We start from the raw sequence: 24,796 nt of genomic DNA, 5'->3' as shown, positions 1-24,796 counted from the left end.
GGTGACATGCTTAGGGTTTATCCAACCCTAAGTAGAAGAATCAGCCACTCATGGTTGATGGAGTCGAAGACAGGACAATCCCCATCATCTGCTTCATCTTCTCTGAACTTTTCTTCCAAACCCTAGCCTGTTCTTGCTTTTTCTCTTTTTTCGCATGTTTTTCCAGAGAGAAAATACGATACTACGATACAGAAAAATAATAATAATATAAAACTTAATTAAAAAACCTAATAATTCACTAAACTAATAAATATTAACCCTAAAAACAAAGGGCCTCACTGGGCCTTAAGTAACAACCCTATTGAAGCCCAATAGTTCACAAAATAAGCCCAAACAATAAAAAAATCTATAATATTGCCAAGTCCTAGGGAATTGATCCCCCACCCTGGGGGATCGATCCCCCAGAGTTGGAAAATTCCTTTAAGCCTTATTCAGCTCCATTTTTGCTCCGGGCTATTTGGTTTGCTTCTCCATCTTTGGGAACATCATCAAAAGCCCGAGATTGACCGCTTTGTGCCATTTTCTGAAAATCTTTGCTTAACTCCAAAAAGGCTTAATTGGACCGTTCTTAGCTCATTTTAACTTTATTGCCCTGAAATACACATAAACATAAATTAGGACTAAAACATAAAATTAAGATAGATGCAAAGACTGAAATACCTTAGCTTTGGTGCTGAAATGTGCAACATTTAAGCACTTATCAGAGGTAAACTCCAACTATGATTCTTTTGATTTAAATGCTTCCTATAATGACTTAATTGATTAGCATAATGAGTTGCATGTTGCGTTTAAAGAGTTGCATGGTGTACTAGAAAAAAATGGTTATGAAATGTGATTCTCTTAAAAAGGAAAACCATGATCTCTCTCAAAGACATGAAAAAGTTCAAATGGAAAATGATTCTTTAAAAATGAAAAATCGTTATCTTGAGCAAGAATTAAAAAAGATTTAAACTGAAAATGAGTCTTTGAAAAAGGAAAATGATAATGTACTATCTAAAGAGTCACCATCAATTGATTGTGCTTTCGAATACAATTCTTCAAAGGAAGTCATTGATGATCAAAACGACATCTTAGCAAAGTTAACTAAAGGAAAAGAGAACTTGAATACTATGCTTGGAAATCAAAGAAGGTCTCTTTCAAAAATGGGATAAGATATGATCCTTGCAATAAAGATGCATACTTATCGAAAAAGAGAAAGCTCTTAAATGATTCATTTGACGCAAGTTCTTTTCAATATCCTAAATGTAATTATTATAGAAGGTTAGGATACAAAATTTTCAATTGTCCATTTAAAAAGAAGAAAAGGATCAAGAAGATTTGGGTTCCAAAAGGAACTTTTGTGCCATTGCCTAACACTTATGGACCCAAGAAAATTTGGGTACCAAACGAAGATTTTCTAAGTTTACCTTGTAGGGTTGCTTGAAGGAATCTTTATCATCCAAGGAGAAATGGCTTCTTGATAATAGTTGTTCTACATATGATGTATGGTTCTAAATTCTTAACTCTCAAAACAAAGGAGCACTACAATTGGGAACAACTACAAAAGCATGGTGCTTGTTATACTTCATATGAACTTTTCATTGCTTGACTCTTTTGGCATGTTAGAATCATGTATGATCAATAAATTGTTGCTAAATCAAAATAAATCCTTAAGCGTTTGATCATCACATATGAGGAGTCCTTGAATGTATTACACTAAAGAAATGAAGACTATGATAATATGTTATTGATTATGGAATTCTTATCTTCATTCTACAAGTACTCATTGTTTATGCAAACTATTTTTAATGCATGCTTTATAGATTTAAAATAATTTTATCCATGCATTACAATTTTGAAATTGCATTTGGCATACTACACTTAGAATTAGACAAAATTAATTTGAAAAGTGTAGCTCTTAAGAGAAACACCACTTTCCAATGAGCTAACACTCTTTGAAAATGAAAATTTGATTTGGAAAGAAATGCATCTTCCTTCTAATTGTTGAATCCTTAAGGATTTCTAAAATGAGAACTTTATTCATATTTGCCTACTTAGGAAGAATCATGTTCCTCTTTATCAATTCTTGAATTTCATCATGGATAATCCACATAGAATCACTTTGTGATTCATATATGAAATTATATTTTCCACTCAATTATTATTTATTTCATATGGATTCATCGAGTTAAATGTAATCATAAGTATATCTACTTATTTGATTGACAAATGAATTAGCATGCTAGAGACACTTAAATTGATGATTTAACTTAAAGCATGTTAATTAAGGTGAGTACCACATTTATGCTTTGTATTGAATTGGTTTCCAAATGGAACCTTATCATTGTGTGCTAACTCACAAAGACCCTAAAAGAATGGGGTACCAAAGACATCCACTTGAGTATGCTTTGTTGATTCAAAATCTATTTCACTCAAGATCAAGTGGATATACAAATATGGATGACGAAAGCACTTGAAGAGAAATCAAGTCATGAATTCCTCTCAACATCAAAAGGATGAAAGGTGCACTACATTGAGAAACCGTGCCAAAGCTAATGGAATTATTTGTTTCGGTAAATATCCCCTTCTTCATCGCAAATATGCTTTTAGTTGATAAGCTTAAATGTGACTTAATTGTACTATGTGATAAGGACTATATTATCATTTCTATATCTAGTCATGACATAATTAATGTGGTTGGTGATCTTGATATGAATACTACTTGTTGCAAAAATATCTATGTTAAAGTAGCTTGTTTTGGATTAAATGACTTAGACATGCTAGCATAAACTTGTTATCAATCGTTTCATAGATTTTAGTTAAGGGACTCCTAAGACTAAATTTGTGAAAGGTATTTGGAAATTGCATGCCATCAAGGAAAATCCAAAAGTTACTTCATTTGGATTTGTTTTAAAGTAGCTATATCTAAAAAGTTATTTTTATGCCTTTGTGATTTTAAATGTTTCATTTACATTCTTGACATCACTAGCACATAAAATGAAATCATTTAAACTTGAAAATAATTAGATCAAATCTGGAAAGTCAAGTTTTATTTCAATGAGGATATTTACTGGTTTTGCATTTCTGCATAAACCGGTCAACCGATACTTGATTCGGACGACCGAAGTAACTATTTCGGTAGTTCTAAAGTTTAATCCGGCAGACCGAAATATGCAAATCAAAATTGCTTCGGGGATGTAAACAGGCCGACCGATAGAGTCATTTTGGTCGACCGATGTGTGTGCAGCACCAGTACTTATAGGGCTTTAAAATCTACATCATTATATGCATTGTGGGTCATTATTGGTAATTAAGCTAGAATATCTTTGTGTACATATAACTTCGATTAAAGCAATAAGAATGTTACGTGTTTTTGCATAAAATGATTCTTTATCAAATGCATGACTTATTGACTTCATATCTAAAAAGTCGTTTGAAGAAAAATCATCCGGACTTGAAATGCAAAAATTTTGAACATGTTTAAAATTATCAATTGCCTTATGCACTTTTAAACAAGCTCTTAAAGCTCATTTTAAAAGATTTTAGTGATTTTCTTATGAATAATGGTTTTTAACATAATTGATAAATATGTGTTTTTAAAACCATTAATGAAAATATGTTGATTGCACTTGTATATTATTCTTGAATCAACATTTATGATTTGTGTAAAGATGATTACCACTAGCATGCAAAATGAATTGAAATTAGCATGATGAGTAAATTTGAATTCTTCTAAGAGGTGAAACTCTTCAAGTGTCATGAAAATTAAATTTCATATATCTATTTGACACTTTAGTAGGGATTATAATATTCAAAGAACATTTTGTTCTAGCCTAAATGACTAATGAGATATCACAAGTGCTAATTTATTTGATATATCCATTTTTTAGCACTCTAAAACTTCATATGACATTTCTTGATCAATTCTTAAAGAATGTGCCTAAAAGAGATATTAAGCTTACCCACATGGAAAGTCATGTAGCCAATCTCACCATATCTCTTAAAGAATACGTTTTGGTATCAAGGCCTCATTCTATACACTTCATGAGATCTCTTGACTTTATCTCTTAAAGAAATATGTATAAAGAGAAATATTGAGCTCATCCACATGTACATTCATGTAGCCAATTATTTCTAATCATACTTGTCCAAGAAAATATGTTTTTGCATTATTGGAAATCCATTGCATATAACTAGAATAGAAACACTACTTGCATATGCCTTGTGCTTTACATGCCACATGTAATTTTTATCATTCAACTATATGCTTGTAAAAGAGGATCTTTTGGTATAAAAGACTTAATTTATATATCATTGCTTTTAATGAGATATATTTATTAAATGATATATGATGCAAATGAAAGCACACTCATAGGGGGAGATTATTGATAATCTCTTATGAATGGTTATTGCATGACTTGTTATGCTTAATTAACTTATTTTGGAAATTATCAAGCATGCTACAAAATGACTTGTTAATCCTCATATTCATACTCAAGAGCTTTCTTGATTTTGATTATTTTTTCCTCCTTTTTGAAAATATCAAATGGGAAAAATATACTAGGATTGAATCACATTTAAATTCATAGATTTGCCTTACAAGGTTTTTGCCTTTTGGTTCACTTTAATTCATGTTTCATTTTTTTTTTTTTGTTACTGTTTATTATGTATACTTTTGCCTAATTGAGTTTATATTTCATCATTGGTTTATGCTTTATGTATACTTTTGTATATGCCATGAACCTTTATGATCTATTGAACTCATACTATCAATGAAATTGGTATCCTATGATATAATTGCTTATATGTTGTACTCTAAAGCTTATTGTAGTCATTACCAATATATTGCCAATTCTTGATGCCATCACATCACTATGCTTAATGATAAATGGTTAATAAAGTTGTTTAGGCCTCCCACCTTTTTGAGATGACAAAGAGAGAGAAAAATGTGATGTGTAAAATGTTATGCTATGTTGTTTCATATCAAGGGGAAAGATGCCTCTAGTTGCTAGATCAAATGCTTCATGTTATATACCATTATGTTATCATATCTTTTGATAAAAGCATGTTGATAGGGGGAGATTTGTAGAAGTCTCTTGAAAAGAAAAATGATCTTATATGCATGTTAATGTCTAAAATTCATGAAGAATGTACAAGCATGCTATTTTATAACATTATGTTCATTGAATGTACTTTGATATGGGGAGTATTTTTCAAATGCTACTCCATTTGCTTATGAACACATCAATGTTTTGTCATCATCAAAAATGGGGAGATTGTTGACCTTAAGGATTTCATCCAAGGACAATCTAGAGGTTTTGTTGATAACAAACCATTAATGGTGTTTAAGGACTAATGTTTGCATTGAGTATTATATACATTATTCACATTTAAAGAAAAACCTCAATGAAGTTATATAAATCATTCCAAGTATTCCATTATTCAAGATCACATCAAGGAAAGCAATGGATATAAAGAAGACATGAAGTTACAAAGAACCAAATGCAAAGTCCATCCAAAGATAGCTTAGACTACAATGAGCAAGAAAGCAACTCAAAGGAAGGAAGACAGCAAGACTACCTCAAAGCCTAAGGATCATGGACAAAGCTTGAAAAAAACGGTAGATAGGATGGTGAGTGTTTAGGATTCAATGTCAAAGTATTTATGAATCCATTTGAAGTTCATCTCTATAGGATCATACATATCAAATCATCATTCATATGCTCATATATCCATTAGCAATAGACTATGCACTTCATTCATATATAATTGCACATGAAGTCATTGCTAAAGAGTGAGTTAGTTCAAGCTTGCATAAGCTTTGAAAGAACTCATCACTTGTGCTAAAAATGCTAAGACCATGCACATCATTCATATAATTCATATTGGTCAACAGTTAAGGCATGACAAGCCTTCATTACCGTGAGTTGGTTGATGAGTGCTGAAAAATGCGCATTTAAACCCCTTAAGCTTAGGTATTCTAGGACATTTATCTATCTTATTTTCCCTTCTTAGATTGATTTCGTGTTATTTCCATTTTCAGGTACTTATCCCCAAAATAAGCTAACTCAGCCAAATAAGAGCATAAATGAAGCAATTCTGGGATGAATCAAAGAAAGGAGCAAAGTAGAGCAAAAGGAAGCAAAGGTGGAATTTCAGCATCTTCGATCGATCTCACCTCAAGTTCGATCGATTAAACTCTCATCGATCTCAACACTTTAAGATAGATCCAAGCCATGATGTCATTTTCAGAGTTCCCAAAAGTTCGATCGATCCAACATCATTCTTTAATCGATCGAACCTTCTTGTCCTTATCCAGATGCCAGATCTTATCCAGCTGTACCACCCTACCAACTGCTTTTGTCCTTTTCCCAAAAACATCTTCAAAATATCTCAGATTTGTTTTTATCCAAAAAAGCGCCGCCATTGAGGATCGATCCAACTTCAGTTCGATAGATCTCAGCCATATTCGATCGATCCAAGTCCAAGGTTCTATCGATCGAACTTCCTCCAGTACGAAAAAGTTAAATTTCCAGCTCACAAGAAGTTGTCCTTTATCCAATCAATGGGGAATATTTGCTGTATGACCCCAACTCATTTTGGGTGTCATTTGATCTACCTATATAAGGATAAGGATTACTTTTTACATCAGAGAATATCATATTATATCATACCATACCTTAAAGAACTCTTAGTGAGGAAGCAAAGAAGAGGAGGAGGCAAGAGACACCAGTGGAGACTCTTCATCAACCAAGGAACAAATCTTTACCATGGAGTTAGCCCTTGAGGGTTGGAGGACACCATCCATGAGTGGCTAGACATCCTTTTGGGGCTAGAGTTAGCCCTAAGCATGTTTTCTACATCTTGATTTGTGTATTCTTAAGGGGATTTATATTGTGATACTTGTTTTGACATACATATATATATATATATATATATATATATATATATATCTTGTTTATTCAATGATTTGTATGGTTTAATGCTTCCAATTGATCATTTTATTCTATCCGTATGTCTATGTTTGCTAGAATAGATGTTCATGTGTTTGCTTCTATTTCTTGTGTTGTTGATGCATATCTATGTGTATTAATGCTATGTCAAGACATAGTGCTTAATGGAATGTCCTTGTGGTTTATTTGATGGTTCATACTTATTTCTTGATGGATTGTGCATCTCCCTTAGTTTAATTAGTTTTATTTCATGTCATTAGCTTAGTTGTAGTATAGTTATAGCTAGATGTTAAATGGGAGGACAATCCATACTTGTTGTTTGATGTTCCATACTTATGAATGCAAGTGACATATTTCTCTAATTGTGTGTTGTGTTTGGATTATGAGCTTAAAGAGGAACTAATGGCTTAATTTGATACATTGTGCTATTCATTGAGTTGTCTAGACAATATATGCTTAAATGATCATCCGTGCTTGTTAAAACAACCACACACACACACGATTATTATAATACATGCCTTTTCCCTCATTAATCACTCATTAAGGGTGTAGAAGAGTTATGCTTAGTGGTGATCTCTAAACCCCAAGATCTTTCTCTCTTATTTTACCTCTATTTCATTATTGTTTACTTTAATTTAATTGCATCTTAGACTAATTCAACCACCAACCAATCCTTTGATCACTCGACCTACTAACCCTAATCTTGATTCCACAACCTTTTACGACCCTCACAATCCCTTGGGACGATCCCTTTTCACTCATACTACATAGTATAGGTGTTAAGCGATTTATAAATTTAAATTATGGTGCCCACTTGACACTAATTTCCAAACTCAAAGTGTTGTGCATTGTTATGTGCACACACCCTCCAAGCCACTGTAGTTTTTGGCGCCATTGCTGGGGATTGATTGATTGGCAACGTCGTATTTGTGGAATCAATTAGGAATTAGTACTCTTTTGATCGTGTCTTTCCTTTATTTTCATTTCCATTTTGGTTACTTATTGTGTTGGTTCTTGTTTAACTAGGAGCATTGAGCAAGAAGGTGAGCAAAGGAGCATTCAAGCAAAGGAGCTAAGCAAAGCAAGGAAAAAGGTTAAAATCATAAAAAATTTGCTAAGCTAAGCTAAGCTGAAAAATTTGGAGTTGAAGTGCTATAGGACCTTAGTGAGATCTTTCTAACTCAATCTCTAGTTAAATCATCGGTCAACGTGGAGGCTTGTTTTTCAATTTTTAGATAAATTGTGAGCCCATGTGGAGGCAATTTACTTTTCTTTGCATGATTATTCAAGCATGGGAGTATGGGAACAATGTATGTGGAAGAAGTTTGTTAATTGTTGATTTGTTGTGAAGGTTAAGTGTTTGTCATTTTTGCTTGTTGTGTTGCATTATGCATGCATAGTCGTAGCTCATTGAATCCAACTCTTGTCCCTTTAAATTTTCATCTTGAATCCATTGTTCGAAACCCTAGGGGAAGAGGTAGTTCTAGTCAATCCATTTTGCCAATGGAGGATTTGAATGACGAGAATGTGGAGGACATTGGTCACATAGACCAACAAGGTATCATCCACCCTAATAAGCATCATGATAACATACAAGATCCATTAGGCATGCTAAGGCCATTCATTCATCCACCACAACAACAAGGCCAAGTTCCATTGGGAATACCAAGGCCAATCTATGCTCCACCACCTCCCATCATTCAAGGCAATCAAGGTGCCCATGTTGCACCTCCAATTGTTAATCATCCCCTCGCTTTGAGAGATCACTATGTGCCTAATGAATATAATGCACCCACATGCATTCAATTGCCACCATTTAGAGCACATCACTATGAGATAAAGCCACAAACCATTCAAATGCTTCCTAACTATCATACACTTCCAAGTGAAGAACCTTACAAGCATTTGGATGAGTTTCTTGAAGTATGTTCCACCGTGAAATACAGGGACATGCCGGAAGAGGTCTTAAGGCTTAAACTTTTTCCATTCACCCTAAAAGACAAGGCAAAATATTGGTTTAACAATCTTGGGCCTTTTTCAATAACTTCTTGGGTAGAAATGTAACAAGCGTTCTTGAAGAAGTACTACCCGGTTTCTAAGACAAATGTCATGCGAACCTCAATTCGAGAGTTTTCACACGGGGATGGAGAAACATTCAATGAGGCATGGGAACGCTTCAATGAATTGCTTAGGAAGTGTCCACATCATGACATGCCCAAATGGCAATTAGTTCAATATTTCTTTGAAAGCTTATCGGACAATCATAAAGGCATGGTTGATGTTTCCATGGGTGGATCTTACATTGATAGGCATGAGGATGACATGTGGCGTTTTTATGAGAGCATGAGCGAAAATTCATTGCATAGAACATTATCATCCAAGAATGGTAGAAATTCTCAAGGTAGGAAGAGTGTTGGCTTACATCAAGTCGACCACTCGAATGAGATAGTCGCCAAAATGAAGTCTTTATCTCAAAGGTTTGATCAATTTTTGGTCAACCAAAACTCGGCGAATCAAGTATCTTCTTTCCCTAACCATTCTCATCGTGCATCAAGTGAATCTTGTATGACTTGTTCTAGTGTTCTTCATTCTACTTCTAATTGTCCTTATGGACATGTGCAAAATGAACCTAGTGAACAAGTCAATGCAACATTTGTGAACTAAGGGAACAATCCTTATGGTAATTATTACAATCCAAGTTGGAGAAATCATCCGAACTTCTCTTGGAAAAACCAAGGGGAAGGCTCAAACCCTCCCCAAGGCGGTTTTCCAGGGAAGTACATTCCACCTCCACTACAAAACCAAGGATCCTAAGGTTATAGACCTTATCAATCATAATGGAATCAATTTTCTAATTCTCATTTTCCCAATCAATCATATTCCCCAGGAAATGCTAGAAGTCCCGTCTTTGAAGAGAAAGTCTTGAATGCTTTGGGCACTCTTGAGGCAAATACTCAATTACTTCATTCCCACTCTCAATCTATTGCAAAGTTAGAAACCCAAGTAGGGCAAATAGCAAGCACTTTAAATGCTAGAGAGAAGGGGAAAATGCCTATGAATGCCCCACCTAAGCAACAATGTGTTATGGAAACCCATTCCTCATAGGAAGGGCACACAATTGAATATGTTAATGCGGTGACTACCTTGCGGAGTGGTAAGATTGTGGACAACCAAGTAGGTATGTCCAATGAAGAGAGTGAACCGATGCAACTCAAAGTTGTCACCCGTCCCGTTTCATATTCTATTCCCTCCTCATTGCATATACATGATCTTGTGAATGAGAAAGTTTCAAAGGGTAATTTGAAAAGTGATTTTGAAAGTGATTTTGTGAAGAAAGATTTGATGAAAAATGATTTTGAAAAAGATTTGCTGAAAAATGATGTTGAAAAGGTTTTGTTGAAAAATGTTTTGAAACAAAGTGATTTGAAAACTTCTTGTGTTGAAGAGCCTTCCAAAGAAAATTCTGAAAAAGTTTTTGAGCAAAAAGCTCAATTTTCGAATGCCATAAGGGGATCCATTTCAAAAGAAAAACAAAAGGCCAAAGCTAATGAAATCATGCAAGTGTTTAGGCAAGTGAAAGTCAATCTTCCACTTTTGGATGCAATCAAGCAAATTCCGGCTTATGCCAAGTTTTTGAAAGATCTTTGCACCCAAAAGCGGAAGAACAAAAGCCAAGCACCAAGAAAAGTGGTTTTGACCGAGCAAGTGACCTCAATTTTGTAACATAACACTCTTCCAAAGTTTAAGGACCCCGGTTCACCTACCACTTTATGCATCATTGGTGACCATGTCATTAATCGGGCGTTTCTTGACCTAGGAGCAAGTGTTAACCTACTTCCATACTCGGTTTATGTCAAATTGGGCCTAGGTGAATTGAAATCGACGTCAGTAGTTTTGCAACTTGCCGACCGATCCATTAAAAAGCCTAGGGGTATCATTGAGGATGTTTTGATAAAGATTGACAAATTCTTCTTCCCCGTTAATTTCGTTGTCATTGACACGGAACTGATCCTCAATCCTAAGAGCCAAATTCCCGTTATCCTTGGCCGTCCTTTCTTGGCAATCGCAAATGCCAACATTAATTGTAGGACGGGGATAACGAAAATCTCTTTTGGCCACATGAAGGTGAAGTTAAATATCTTCAATCCCACACCCAACTCATTTGACAAGTATGAAGGAGAGGTTAATGTTGTAGAGCGCTTTGTGTAAGACCAAAACTTCAAAGGGATCATCTTCAACCTCGCATTCTCGAAGTGTTGTTTCAAATTCTTGCATTAAAAGGGCATGGAAGCCCAAAGATTGTGATTGCATAGACAAGGGATTAAAAACATCTTTTGAGCTAAATCCAATAAATTCCTTAAAGAACTACTTGTTGGGTGGAGTTCAAAACATTTATCACCCCATTGAGGAGGGGATGCACTATAATATTTGATCCAGGCTAAAAGAGTCCAACGTCTTGCTAGAGACGTTAAAAACTAGCAAGGCATTATGTAGGGTGTCAAAACCCTATTCCTCCCTCATTTCTATCTTTAATTTCATTTCTTGTAAAGTTTAGATATTGGTTTTAGGTTCATATGCATTGCTAGGAACTGTGATTAGGATTGCATGAGCATTCATGTTGGATTTGAGCATTTTGCATAAGCTCGATCGATCTCCAAGGAATGTTCGATCGATCGAACTACTACCTGCATCCAACACTCAAAAAAAATTTCGACTTGCATCCACCTGCATCCAAATCACCTCTCTGTCCCATCGTTCGAACTTGTTCTCAAATCAATCAAAAGACCTTCGATCTATCCAAATATCACCTTTGATCGATCTTGAGTTCCAACACTTAGATAAATTTTGAGCCTGTACCAACCTGCATATTTCAGCTCTCTGTCTCATCGATCGAAGACATTCCTAGATCGATCTTAAATTCTTCGATCGATCCAACTTCATCTTGGATAGATCTGCAGTGTCCAAACACTTAGAAAATTTTTGAACCCAAAAACCTGCATACTTTTGCTCTCTGTCAGATCGATCGAACATTTGTTCGGATCGATCTCAATTCTAAAATTTGATATTTTTAACTTTGTTTTGATTTTTAATATTTTAAAAAATCCAAAAATATTTTTAATTTTTAGATTTCAATCTTTAATTTTTATTATTATAAAAAATAAATAAATAAATAAATAAAAACAAACAAACAAACAAACAAACTTTTCAAAAAATACTTTGAGGAGAGATCGATGTCAGTTCGATCGATCTGAGGATTCAGTTCAATCGATCGAACTGGCAAAGGAAGGTTTTAAAAAAAAATGAACCAAGGGTTTCAAGATCGATTTCAAAGATCGATCCAACCCTTTCTCAAACTCTACCCCTTTCATCACCGCTGCACCCATCCACTCTCCCATCTCCGGCAAGCATCTAGAGCGTCGCTTCTCTCTCTCTCCTCTTGGATTTCGCATCTCACCCTTTTCGATTCTCCACTTCTTCTTTCAGTATTTAGGTGAGATCCGAATCCCCCTTTGTGATTTAAGCATCCATTTGATATATATATGCTTTAAATGTTAGATCCATGCTCTTTTAATGATGAAAATCACCATTAATGAAGCTTGAAGCTTTTTGTATATATGGTTGTATATATTTTTGGTTTTGATTTGATTTTGGGAGTATGGGCCTCGTTAAGTGACTAGGATTGATGCTATGTTGTGTTGATGGGCCCACGACCATATTCGTGAGGACCCCGTGCCATCCATGTCACAGATCTATAACTGTCACGATTTCACTCAGTTCGATCGATCGATCTGGTGAGATCGATCTCACTCATTTTCGATCGATCGAAGTTTCTTTTGTCAAATCGATCTCATATGTTTTTGTGATCGATCGAACTTCATAGATTTGTTGCATACACTTCATATGTCATCTATTGTGTGCCATGCTACCTTATATGTGCCAATGCCTGTGTTTTCCACATTAGATGCATCTCATACTTATCCTGCCTAGCATGTTTCACATCATCATTAGTCACTTCCATAGATTCATGTCATTTATCTGCTTTGTCCATCTTATTTGACATACATGATTCTATACTGTGCTTTAAATTCTTTACTCCGGCACTGACTTCTTTTTGAATTTTATTTTTCAGGCCATGGCTAGGGTCAAAACTGTAACCCGCAGACACTATCACGCCGGAGACAAACGCAGACCAGGCGACGAGGCAGGTCCATCTCAGAGGAGAGTCCGACAGCGGACAAAGGCGCCAGTAGTGCCCTCACATTAGCCCACTCCACCTCAATCTCCCATATCCGACAGCAGATTACATTCTTCTCCTGAGGCAGCTCATTACCCTCAAGCTAATGCTGAGACTGCATTCACTCCATCTCTATCGCCATCTCCACTAGCTCAGCCAGCTCTCGAACTAGACCAGTCATTGCGCAAATACTCACTCCTTCAGGTGGCACATGAGTCAATCTTAGACACAGACTTTTTCTCCCGGTCGGTGCTTACCCGATCGGCATATGATGATATCTTCCGTAGGGACATCTAAGCTATTCTAGCCCCTGTCACTTACCCGGTATACCCTGACCGATAGCCTTTACAAGGGTCGCGATACCAAGTCAAGCTTGAAGAGTTGTGAACTTAAGAGGTGGCCAAGTTTTACATTTATAGAAAGCCACTACTATCTTTCTCTATATAAAATATAGATAGGGCGAGTAGGAATCGTCCCAAGGGATTTGATGGTGTATCGAATTGTGAAACTATGGTAATTAGGGTTAGTAGGTCGAGTGGTCACACAATTGATTGGTTGGTTGATTAAGTTAAATTGAATTCAACTAAATAAAATAATATGAAGTAAACAAGAGAGAGAGAGAGGTCTTGGGGTGTAGAGATCACCACCAAGGATTACTTCTCTATACCACTAACAAGTGATCAATTGAGGGTAATGGATGTGTTGCAATATGATAAGGGTGTGTGTGCATTAGGTTGATTCAATTGGCAAGGATGACAAATCAAGCAAGTATTGTCTAAACATCATGTGAAGAGCACAATATATCTAAACAATAGAGCATATATTGTCTAGACAACATGGGGATAGCACAATAGATCAAAACAAGTCATTAATCCTTCATTAAGCTCACAATTCACATACAACACAATATTAGAGGAATATGCCATTTGGACTCACAAGCATGGAACATCAAACATCAAGAGTAGATTGTCCTCCCATCTAACATTACACTACCACTACACTAAATCTACACTACTAGCATGAAAATAAAGCTATCTAGACTAAGAGAAAGGCACAAACCATCAAGAATAGGCATAAACCATCAAATGAACCAAAATAGCATTCATTAAGCATATCATCTTGATAATCTCTAGATCTATAGCATCAATACACATAGACATGCATCAAAAACACTAAACCTAGAGATAAGCACATGAATATCCTACTCTAACATACATAGACATATGGATAGAACAGAATAGTTAATTGGAAGCATTAAACCATACAAACCATGAAATAATCAAGATTTATATATACATGAATATCAAGATGTATCATACAACACTAATCCCTCAATAATACACAAGATTAGAGTATAGAAAGCATGCTTGGGGCTAACTCTAGCCCCAAGAGGATGTCTAGCCACTCATGGTAGTGATGATCCAACCCTCAAGGGCTAACTCCATGGCTGCTCCTTGTTGGTGAAGATCTCCTCCAATGGTGCTCTAGCTTCCCTCCTTCATCCTCTCTAAGAATAGCCTCTAAGATCAATTTCAATGTGTGACAAGACACACCCTCAAAAAGTGTATCATATTCCTTATATAGGTAGGTCAAATACACCCCATGATGAGCTATGGTCGTGCAAGGCATATTCTCCAATGATTGGATGAAGGACGGAATAAATGAGCTGGACTTTAACTTTTTCTCGCTGGAGGAAGTTCGATCGATCGAACCTTAACTTGGATCGATCGAAAATGGGTTCGATCGATCGAACTGTATCTTGGATCGATCAAAGTGGTCTGACTCCTCCGGATAATGACAAGGCTAGGATATTTTCAAGATATTTATGGGGAAAAAGACATAAGTGGTTGGTAGGCGTACAGCTGTGGATAAGATCAATCATTTGAATAGGACAAAATAGGGTTCGATCAATCGAAGGTGATGTTCGATCGATCGAACTTGGAATTTCAGCAAAGGCTAAGGTTGGATCTATCGAGAAGTACTGTGATCGATCATAGATGTTCGATCGATCGAACTCTAAGTTGGATCGATCAAACTTTTCAGCTGCACAACTTGATTCCTTTTTGCTCCTTTCTTTCTCCACTTTGCTCCCTCCTTTGGTTTATCTCAGGATTGCTTCAATTAAGCTCTTATTTGGCTGAGTTAGCTCAATTTTGGGATTAGTGCCTGAAAATATAAATAACACGTAATAAGTCTAAAACGGCAAAGTAAGATAGATAAAGGTACTAGAATGCTTAAGCTTAACGGGTTTAAATGTGCACTTTTCAGTGCTCATCACACCCCCAAACTTAAATATTGCTAGTTCCTAGCAATGAACTAAGAAGTAAAGGAATGAAATAAACAACTATACAAGTATAAACTGGAAAGCAAGTAAAATGATAATACCATTTTCGTAGGGAACACGATTGCATTCAGCATATGCAACAAGCCTTTTAAACCCCTAGGTTATCCCTAGTGGACGAGTAAAGTCTCGTGAGGGTTTCCAGAAATGGTACCCACAAACATTAAGTTCATTCTTTCAAAAGAGGCACCAATATTGCAAACAAGCATTGGGAGAAAACTACCTCAAGTATGCAATTTTTCAACCGTTTCTAAGCAATCTCCCAAAATTTCAATATCAAGCAAGCAAGTATGATCCTCCACATATCAAGAAAATGATCATGAAAATCGAAACAAGTCTAGAATCCATGTGAGAGGTCCGGCATCAAGTGTGTTGCTATCTTAGCCAACTAAAGAAGTAATTACATCCTTACCCTCAAACTAGCACACAAATCTAGTACCGATCATCAAGATAAGAGAGTGGACCTTTTATTAAAGCTTTATTGTTCTAGGTGCGCTTATTCTTTTCACTCTTTTTCTTTTTCTTTTTTATTGAGGATCAAAGATGGAAATATTGTGCAATGTGTTGATCTCTTAAGCTTTCTAGAAGATTCATGTAGCGAGCTTTAGGTCAATGACTCCCAAACCAGATGGCTTTAGGGCATTAGGTGTTAAGACACCCTAACGGACTTACAAACTCAAATCAATTAGGCTACAAATCAAGACAACAACCATCTAATCATTTCCCACTTCTCGCCTTTTGGGAGAAGTCCTCACTTTTATTGCTTTTTGTAACTTTTTTTTTTTTTTTTTTTTTTCAATTATTAACCTAGAGTTTGGGCCCTCCACCTTTCGGCGCGAGAAGTTCACTGCTTAATGAGGCAAGAATCCCGGCTACACAATGAAAAGGGGTTGTTATCCACCTTTATCAAGAATGAAAACTTTCAATGCACTACTAGCCCAATTGGGATATAACCAATTCAATAATCAACAAAGCATGTACCCCACAATTGAATGCTAACGTGCGCTGGTACTAGTGTAGAATCCTAGAATGAATCTCAAAACAATCACAAAATCAGGATTATGTGGACCACAAGTGCAAGCATGATATTAATAATTTTTTTTTTTTTTTTTTTTTGAAAAATTTACTCCTAAATGGCATTCAAAAGGCATACAAGGAGTATTGGACTCTCAAGTCAAGCAATTTTTAAATTTTAAGTAATATAGTCCTCAAAAAATCAAAATCATAGCTAGAAATGGACCAAGTATAGAAATATCCCTCAAATACACAAAACATGCTCAAAATTTGAATTTTAAAGCAACACTGAAACATACACCAATACCCCCAAACTTAAACTGCACATTGTCCTCAATGTGTGAAGAGAACAAAGGAGAACAAAGGAAAGAGTATACCAGTGCTGTAGACATGAATGATCGGGATAGAAGTATCCAAAGTGGGTGGCATGGCCCCCCCAAACTTGGGATAAACTGTGGTCCTGAAAAATTTGCACACGGATAAACTCATTAGATAACAAAGTAGGATAATCAGTACACAGTGGACATGCAAGTGTAAAATGGGATAAATAGAGAATAGAGAGAGAGGTGTAAGAGTGGTCCTGAAAAATTGGGCAGCACTCTCTCACTGAAGTCACTGTGGTGTACCTGATGGAGTCAAATATACAAATATGAAATACTAAGAGACATCCATAATCAAAAAGCAATATATAAAGAATATAAAGTGCAGGTACATCAATAAAATAATAAAGCCGACAGACCGGCCGTAAAGTATAATACAGTAACAGTGACAGTATAATTCAGATCCAGAATAAAAGAAATGAAAGCATATATTTTAAAAATACGATATGCAGAGTTCGATCGATCGAACATTAAGTTCGATCGATCGAACCTAGGTCTCCACTCTAAAATTTTTTTTTTTTTTTGTTTTTAATTTGAATTTTGAATTTTGAAAAATCAAAGGAAATTAAATTAATGAGATGCAAATTTCGATCGATCGAAGAAAGATTTCGATCGATCGAAGAGGATAAAGAATGTACAAGTTTAAGGGCTCAAGAGTTGACACGTGTTGGAACCTTGGATCGATCGAACTTGGAATTCGATCGATCGAACATGAAAAATTTTGAAAAGTACCGAGAGCATACATTTTTGAAAAATGGATGAGGCCTGAAAGTTTTTCTAAGTGTTGGGACTCATGATCGATCGAACCACATGTTGGATCGATCGAAAGATAGTTCGATCGATCGAAATGGTTTACAATCGATCGAACTTTCAAAAATTTGGAAATCCCAAGAGCATGCATTTTGGAATTTGGATACAGGTCCAAAATTTTTCTAAGTGTTGGGTGCAAAATGAGAGCTGGATCGATCGAGTCCATAGTTGGATCGATCGAACCAATGTTCGATCGATCGAACCAAAACTTGGATCGATCGAAATTATGCCTAAATGCTCAAAATGACTTGAATGCTCATGCAATCCCTTACTCAGTTCCTTCCAATGTATATGAACCACAAAAACAGTATCTAGACTTCGCAAGAATCAAAATGCAAGATAGAAATGAGGGAGAAATAGGGTTTTGATATCCTACGAATTTCGGTGCTAGTCTTTAACGTCTCTAGCAAGACCTAGGGTTCTTTTAACCCAGATCAAAGATCTTGCAATGCATCCCCTCCTTTTTTGGATGAGAGATGTTTCGAGTCACTCCCAACAAATGGTTCTTGGAAGAACTTGTTGGGGTAAACTCAAAAGACGTCTTAAGTTCCTTGTCAAAACTTTCCTTGGGCTTCCACGCCCTTTCACAACAAGAGTTTGAAATCACTTTTCTTGTATGCAATGCTGAAGATGAAGATGAAGGCTTTGAAACATTGTTCATATATAAAAGCTCATTCCTTTCACAAGCAAGATCATGATATTCCTCTACCACATTAACCTCTTCCTCATATTTGTCAAATGGATTGGGTGTGGGGTTAAAGATGTTCAACTTCACTCTCATGTGCCCAAAAGAAATCTTCATTATCCCCGTCCTACAATTTATGTTGGCATTTGAGGTTGCCAAGAAAGGACGGCCAAGGATAACAGGAATTTGGTTCTTTGGATTGGGCACCGGTTCCGTGTCAATGACGACAAAGTCAACCGGGAAGAAGAACTTATCAATCTTAATCAATACATCCTCAATTATCCCCCTAGGCTTCTTAATGGATCGGTCGGCAAGTTGTAAAACCACCGACGTCGGTTTCAATTCACTTAGGCCCAATTTGACATAAACCGAATAGGGAAGAAGGTTAACACTAGCCCCTAAGTCAAGAAGTGCCCGGTTGATGACATGTTCACCAATGATACAAGATGTTGTAGGTGCACCGGGGTCCTTAAACTTTGGCAAAGTGTTGTGTTGTAGAATGGAACTCACTTGTTCGGTTAAGACCACTTTCTTTGATATTTGGCTCTTGTTCTTCTGCTTTTGGGTGCATAAGTCCTTCAAGAATTTGGCATAAGCAGGAATTTGCTTAATTGCATCCAAAAGTGGAAGATTGACTTTGACTTGCCTAAACATATCCATTATCTCATTGTTCTTGGTCTTTTGCCTTTTTTTTTAAATGGACCCTTTCAAGGCGTCCGAAAATGGAGCTTTTTCAAAAAATCTTTCAGCATTTTCTTTTAAAGAATTCTCAGTATTGGACTTGTTCAATTCATTGGATTTCAAATCACTTTTCAAAGAAGAATCATGAATAACATTTTTCAAAGAACTTTTCTCAAACACATTTTTCAACACTGTTTTCAATAAATCTCTTTGGAAATTATCTTTCAACTCACAATTTGAGGGCTTCTCATTCTCAAGATCATGCACATGCAATGGAGGAATAGTGTGTGGAACGGGATGGGTGACAACTTAAGGTTGTACCGGTTCACTCTCTTCATTAGGCATTCTAACTTGATTGTCTACTACCCTACCACTTCTCAAGGTTGTTACCGCATTGACATGCTCAACATTATGCCCTTCCAATGAGGATTTGGTTTCTACAACACATTGTTGTTTGATTGGGGCATTCATGTGCATCTTTCCCTTCTCTCTAGCATTAAGTGTTTCAGCTATTTGCCCTACTTGGGTTTCTAGCTTGGCAATTGATTGAGAATGAGAATGCAACAATTGAGTATTTGCTTCTAGAGTGCCCAAAGCATTTAAAACCTTTTCCTCAAAAGCGGAACCTCTAGAATTTCCTTGAGAATATGATTGGTTAGGAAAATGAGAACTAGCAAATTGATTTCCTTGTGAGTTATATGGTCTTGAACCTTAGGATCCTTGGTTTTGAAGTGGAGGTGGAATGTATTTCCCTTAAAAACCGCCTTGGGAAGAGTTTGAGCCCTCCCCTGGTTTTTCCAAGAAAAATTAGGATGATTCCTCCAACCGGGATTGTAATGGTTACCATAAGGATTGTTCCCTTGGTTCACAAATGTTGCATTAACTTGCTCAATGGGTTCATTTTGAATTTGTCCATGAGGACAATTAGAAGTAGAATGAAGAACACTAGAACAAGTTATACATGATTCATTTTGAGCTCTAGGAGAATGGTTAGGAAAGGAAGACACTTGATTCGCCAAGTTTTGATTGATCAATTGATCAAACTTTTGAGATAAAGACTTCATCTCGGCGGTTATATCATTTGAGTGGTCAACTTGATGCAAGCAAACACTCTTCCTACCTTGAGAATTTCTACCATTCCTAGATGACAATGTTCTAAGCAAAGAGTTTTCACTCATGCTCTCATAAAAACGCCACACGTCTTCCTCTTGCCGGTCTATATAAGAACCTCCCATTGAAGCATCAACCATGCCTTTATAATTGTCCGATAAGCTTTCAAAGAAGAATTGGACCAATTGTCATTTAGGCATGTCATGGTGAGGACACTTCCTAAGCAATTCATTGAAGCGTTCACATGCCTCGTGGAAAGTTTCTCCCTCCCCATGTGTGAATTCTCTAATGGCGGTTCTCATAGCATTGGTCTTAGAAACCGGATAGTACTTTTTCAAAAATTCTTGTTGCATTTCTACCCAAGAAGTTATAGAAAAAGGCCTAAGGTTGTTAAACCAATACTTCGCCTTATCTTTAAGGGTGAATGGAAAAAGTTTCAGCCTAAAACTTTTTCCGGCATGTCCGTGTATCGAACGGTAGAACAAATTTCAAGAAACTCATCCAAATGCTTGTAAGGTTCTTCACTAGGAAGTCCATGAAAGTTAGGTAGCATTTGGATAGTTTGTGCTTTAATCTTATAATGGTGTGCTCTAAATGGTGGTAATTGAATGCATGTGGGTGCATTATACTCATTAGGCACATAGTGATCTCTCAATGCGAATGGTGGATTAGCAACTTGAGGTGCAACATGGACACCTTGGTTATATTGAGCTTGATTAATGATGGGGGGTTGTGGTGCATACATTGGCCTTGGAATTACCATTGGAATTTGGCCTTGTTGTTGAGGAGGTTGATGAATGTATGGCCTAGGCATGCCTAATGGAACTTGCATATTATCATTTTGTATATTAGGATGAAGGATGCCTTGTTGGTCTATGTGACCAAGGTCTTCAACATGATCATCATTGAGAGCGTCCATTGGTAGATTGGTTCTATGTGAACTTCCTCTTCCCCTTGGATTCCTAATAGTGGATTCTAAATGCAAATCAAGAGGGACAAGAGTAGGTCTCAATGAACGACGACCATTCAAGCACAATGCAACACGAATAAGCAACTTTCTTAACAATGCAATTAAACTTCACAACCACAATTTTCAAATGCAATGTATGTCAAATAAATGCCTCCACATGGGCCCCCGATTTAACTAAGGAGATTGAGTAAGAAGGTCTCATAATAGTCCTTTAGCACTTCAACTCCAAAATTAAAAGCTTAGCTTAACAATTTTACTTAACAATTTTTCATTTTAAGCATTTTTCCTTTGCTTTGCTTTGCTCCTTAGCTTGGAATTACTTTGCTAGCTCCTTACTCAATGCACCTAGTCAATGAAGAACAAATTCAATAAGCAATCAAAAACAGAAAATAAAAAGAAAGTAAAGACACGATCAAAAGAGTACTAATCCTAATTGAATTTCACAATTCGACGTTGCCAATTTAAAATCCCCGGCAATGGCGCCAAAAACTGACCGATAGCCTTTACAAGGGTTGCGATACCAAGTCAAGCTTGAAGAGTTGTGAACTTAGAAGGTGGCCAAGTTTTACATTTATAGAAAGCCACTACTACCTTTCCTATATAAAATATAGATAGGGCGAGTAGGGATCATCCCAAGGGATTTGATGGTGCATCGAATTGTGAAACTATGGTAATTAGGGTTAGTAGGTCGAGTGATCACACAATTGATTGGTTGGTTGATTAAGCTAAATTGAATTCAACTAAATAAAATAATATGAAGTAAACAAGAGAGATAGAGAGGTCTTGGGGTGTAGAGATCACCACCAAGCAATACTTTTCTATACCACTAACAAGTGATCAATTGAGGGTAATGGATGTGTTGCAATATGATAAGGGTGTGTGTGCATTAGGTTGATTCAATTGGCAAGGATGAAAAATCAAGCAAGTATTGTCTAAACATCATGTGAAGAGCACAATATATCTAAACAATAGAGCATTTATTGTCTAGACAACATGGGGATAGCACAATAGATCAAAACAAGTCATTAATCCTTCATTAAGCTCACAATCCACATACAACACAATATTAGAGGAATTTGCCATTTGGACTCATAAGCATGGAACATCAAACATCAAGAGTAGATTGTCCTCCCATCTAACATTACACTACCACCACACTAAATCTACACTACTAGCATGAAAATAAAGCTATCTAGACTAAGGGAGAGGCACAAACCATCAAGAATAGGCATAAACCATCAAATGAACCAAAATAGCATTCATTAAGCATATCATCTTGATAATCTCTAGATCTATAACATCAATACACATAGACATACATCAAAAATACTAAATCTAGAGATAAGCACATAAATATCCTACTCTAGCATACATAGACATATGGATAGAATAGAATAGTTAATTGGAAGCATTAAACCATACAAAGTATGAAATAATCAAGATTTATATATACATGAATATCAAGATGTATCATACAACACTAATCCCTCAATAATACACAAGATTAGAGTATAGAAAGCATGCTTGGGGCTAACTCTAGCCCCAAGAGGATGTCTAGCCACTCATGGTAATGATGATCCAACCCTCAAGGGCTAACTCCATGGTTGCTCCTTGTTGGTGAAGATCTCCTCCAATGGTGCTCTAGCTTCCCTCCTTCCTCCTCTCCAAGAATAGCCTCTAAGATCAATTTCAATGTGTGACAAGACACACCCTCAAAAAAGTGTATCATATTCCTTATATAGGTAGGTCAAATACACCCCATGATGAGCTGTGGTCGTGCAAGGCATATTCTCCAATGATTGGATGAAGGACGAAATAAATGAGCTGGACTTTAACTTTTTCTCGCTGGAGGAAGTTCGATCGCTCGAACCTTAACTTGGATCGATCGAAAATGGGTTCGATCGATCGAACTGCATCTTGGATCGATCGAAGTGGTCTGACTCCTCTGGATAATGACAAGGCTAGGATATTTTTAAGATATTTATGGGGAAAAAAACAAAAGTGGTTGGTAGGCGTACAGCTGTGGATAAGATCAATCATTTGAATAAGACAAAATAGGGTTCGATCGATCGAAGGTGATGTTCGATCGATCGAACTTGGAATTTCAGCAAAGGCCAAGGTTGGATTTATCGAGAAGTACTGTGATCGATCATAGATGTTCGATCGATCGACCTCTAAGTTGGATCGATCGAACTTTTCAGCTGCACAACTTGATTCCTTTTTGCTCCTTTCTTTCTCCACTTTGCTCCCTCCTTTGGTTTATCTCAGGATTGCTTCAATTAAGCTCTTATTTGGCTGAGTTAGCTCAATTTTGGAATTAGTGAATGAAAATATAAACAACACGTAATAAGTCTAAAACGGCAAAGTAAGATAGATAAAGGTACTAGAATGCTTAAGCTTAACGGGTGTAAACGCGCACTTTTCAGTGCTCATCATACCCGAGACTCGTCTGGGTGTTCTACTAGAACCTCTAGCCTGTCCTGCGTAACTCAGAGGCGATGCGGACCACCATAGACGGCTATCCGATTAGCATCACGATGGACACATTATCCAGATCTTGCCAGTGTCCCCATCTCTGCCCACCAGATCTTCAGGAGGCCTATCTTACTCTCTACAGGCCTACCTATGTAGACATGGCATTCTTTCTTATAGGCCACTATGCCGCTGGCGAGACTTTCGCCACCCGGACCTATCTTCCAAACGATTTATGGTTCTTTGATTCGGTGCTATACCGAAACGTCTTCATGGCCGGCCACAAGATTCAGCGCCGAAGCGACTATTTGACAGTCCTCTATGCTTTCTATTCAATTCCTTCTCTCATATGGTGTGTGATGAGGAAGCTGTATGATGACTATATTAGCAGGGAACGGCCCAAGTTCCTCCCATTTGGCCACCTCATCACCCAGATTTTACGCGATCAGCGCTATCCCTTCCAGCTACGGGAGCACACTGAGAGAGGATCCTGTTCCTTCAAGAAGAAGGACTGGGATAAGAGCTACAATGCTATTATTGGCATACTACAGTATCACGCGGTGATAGCCACAGAGGAGCTAGAGGCTGAGGAGGCGGCAGCAGCAGTAGCAGCGGACAATATACCAGTCGGTCCGACTGCCGTGCACATTGATATCAATTTGGAGCAGCCTCCCGAGGACCCAGAGCAGCACTCTCCAGTTAGGTCACCCATTCACGATGAGGAGCAAACTCAAGATCATTACTCTCCAGATCCATCACCTGAGGCTCCAGACCACATCCCCAGCTTTGGAGAGCATCTACAGACTCTGGAGGACTCAGTGGCATTTCTCCAATCAGAGGCTGTCTCCATCAGAGCTGACATTGCTTCCCTTCACACAGATGTCATGGCCGCATTCCGAGACCTATCCAGAGACATCCGCGGAGCGCGCCCTGCCTATCCTACCTCTTCCTCCTAATCTCTTTATCCCTTTCCTCTTGTCATCTTATATATTTTTGATACTATTATATTATTTTTGCAGCCGTATCTGTCGGCTCTGATACCGGATGTACTATACTTTATTTTTCTTTATATATATTTTCTGCATGGATGTCATATTTTCATATTCTTATTGCTATCTGTTTGACTCCATCAGGTGCATCCCAGTGACTTTAGTGAGAGAGAGTAC

General features: G+C 36.9%; 1 pseudogene; it reads right to left on the bottom strand.

Annotated features, from left to right (window-relative positions):
* Positions 1–9,046: 9,046 nt before the first annotated feature.
* Positions 9,047–9,145, bottom strand: LOC132305658 (small nucleolar RNA R71; annotated as a pseudogene).
* Positions 9,146–24,796: the final 15,651 nt, after the last annotated feature.

Source organism: Cornus florida, unplaced genomic scaffold (assembly GCF_030987335.1).
Source record: "Cornus florida cultivar Cherokee Brave unplaced genomic scaffold, ASM3098733v1 CherokeeBrave_3.0.0_Hap2_Chr04, whole genome shotgun sequence".
Taxonomy (NCBI): Eukaryota; Viridiplantae; Streptophyta; class Magnoliopsida; order Cornales; family Cornaceae; genus Cornus; species Cornus florida.
Note: the sequence above shows the minus strand (reverse complement) of the source record. Positions and strands in the feature narration are given on the sequence as shown.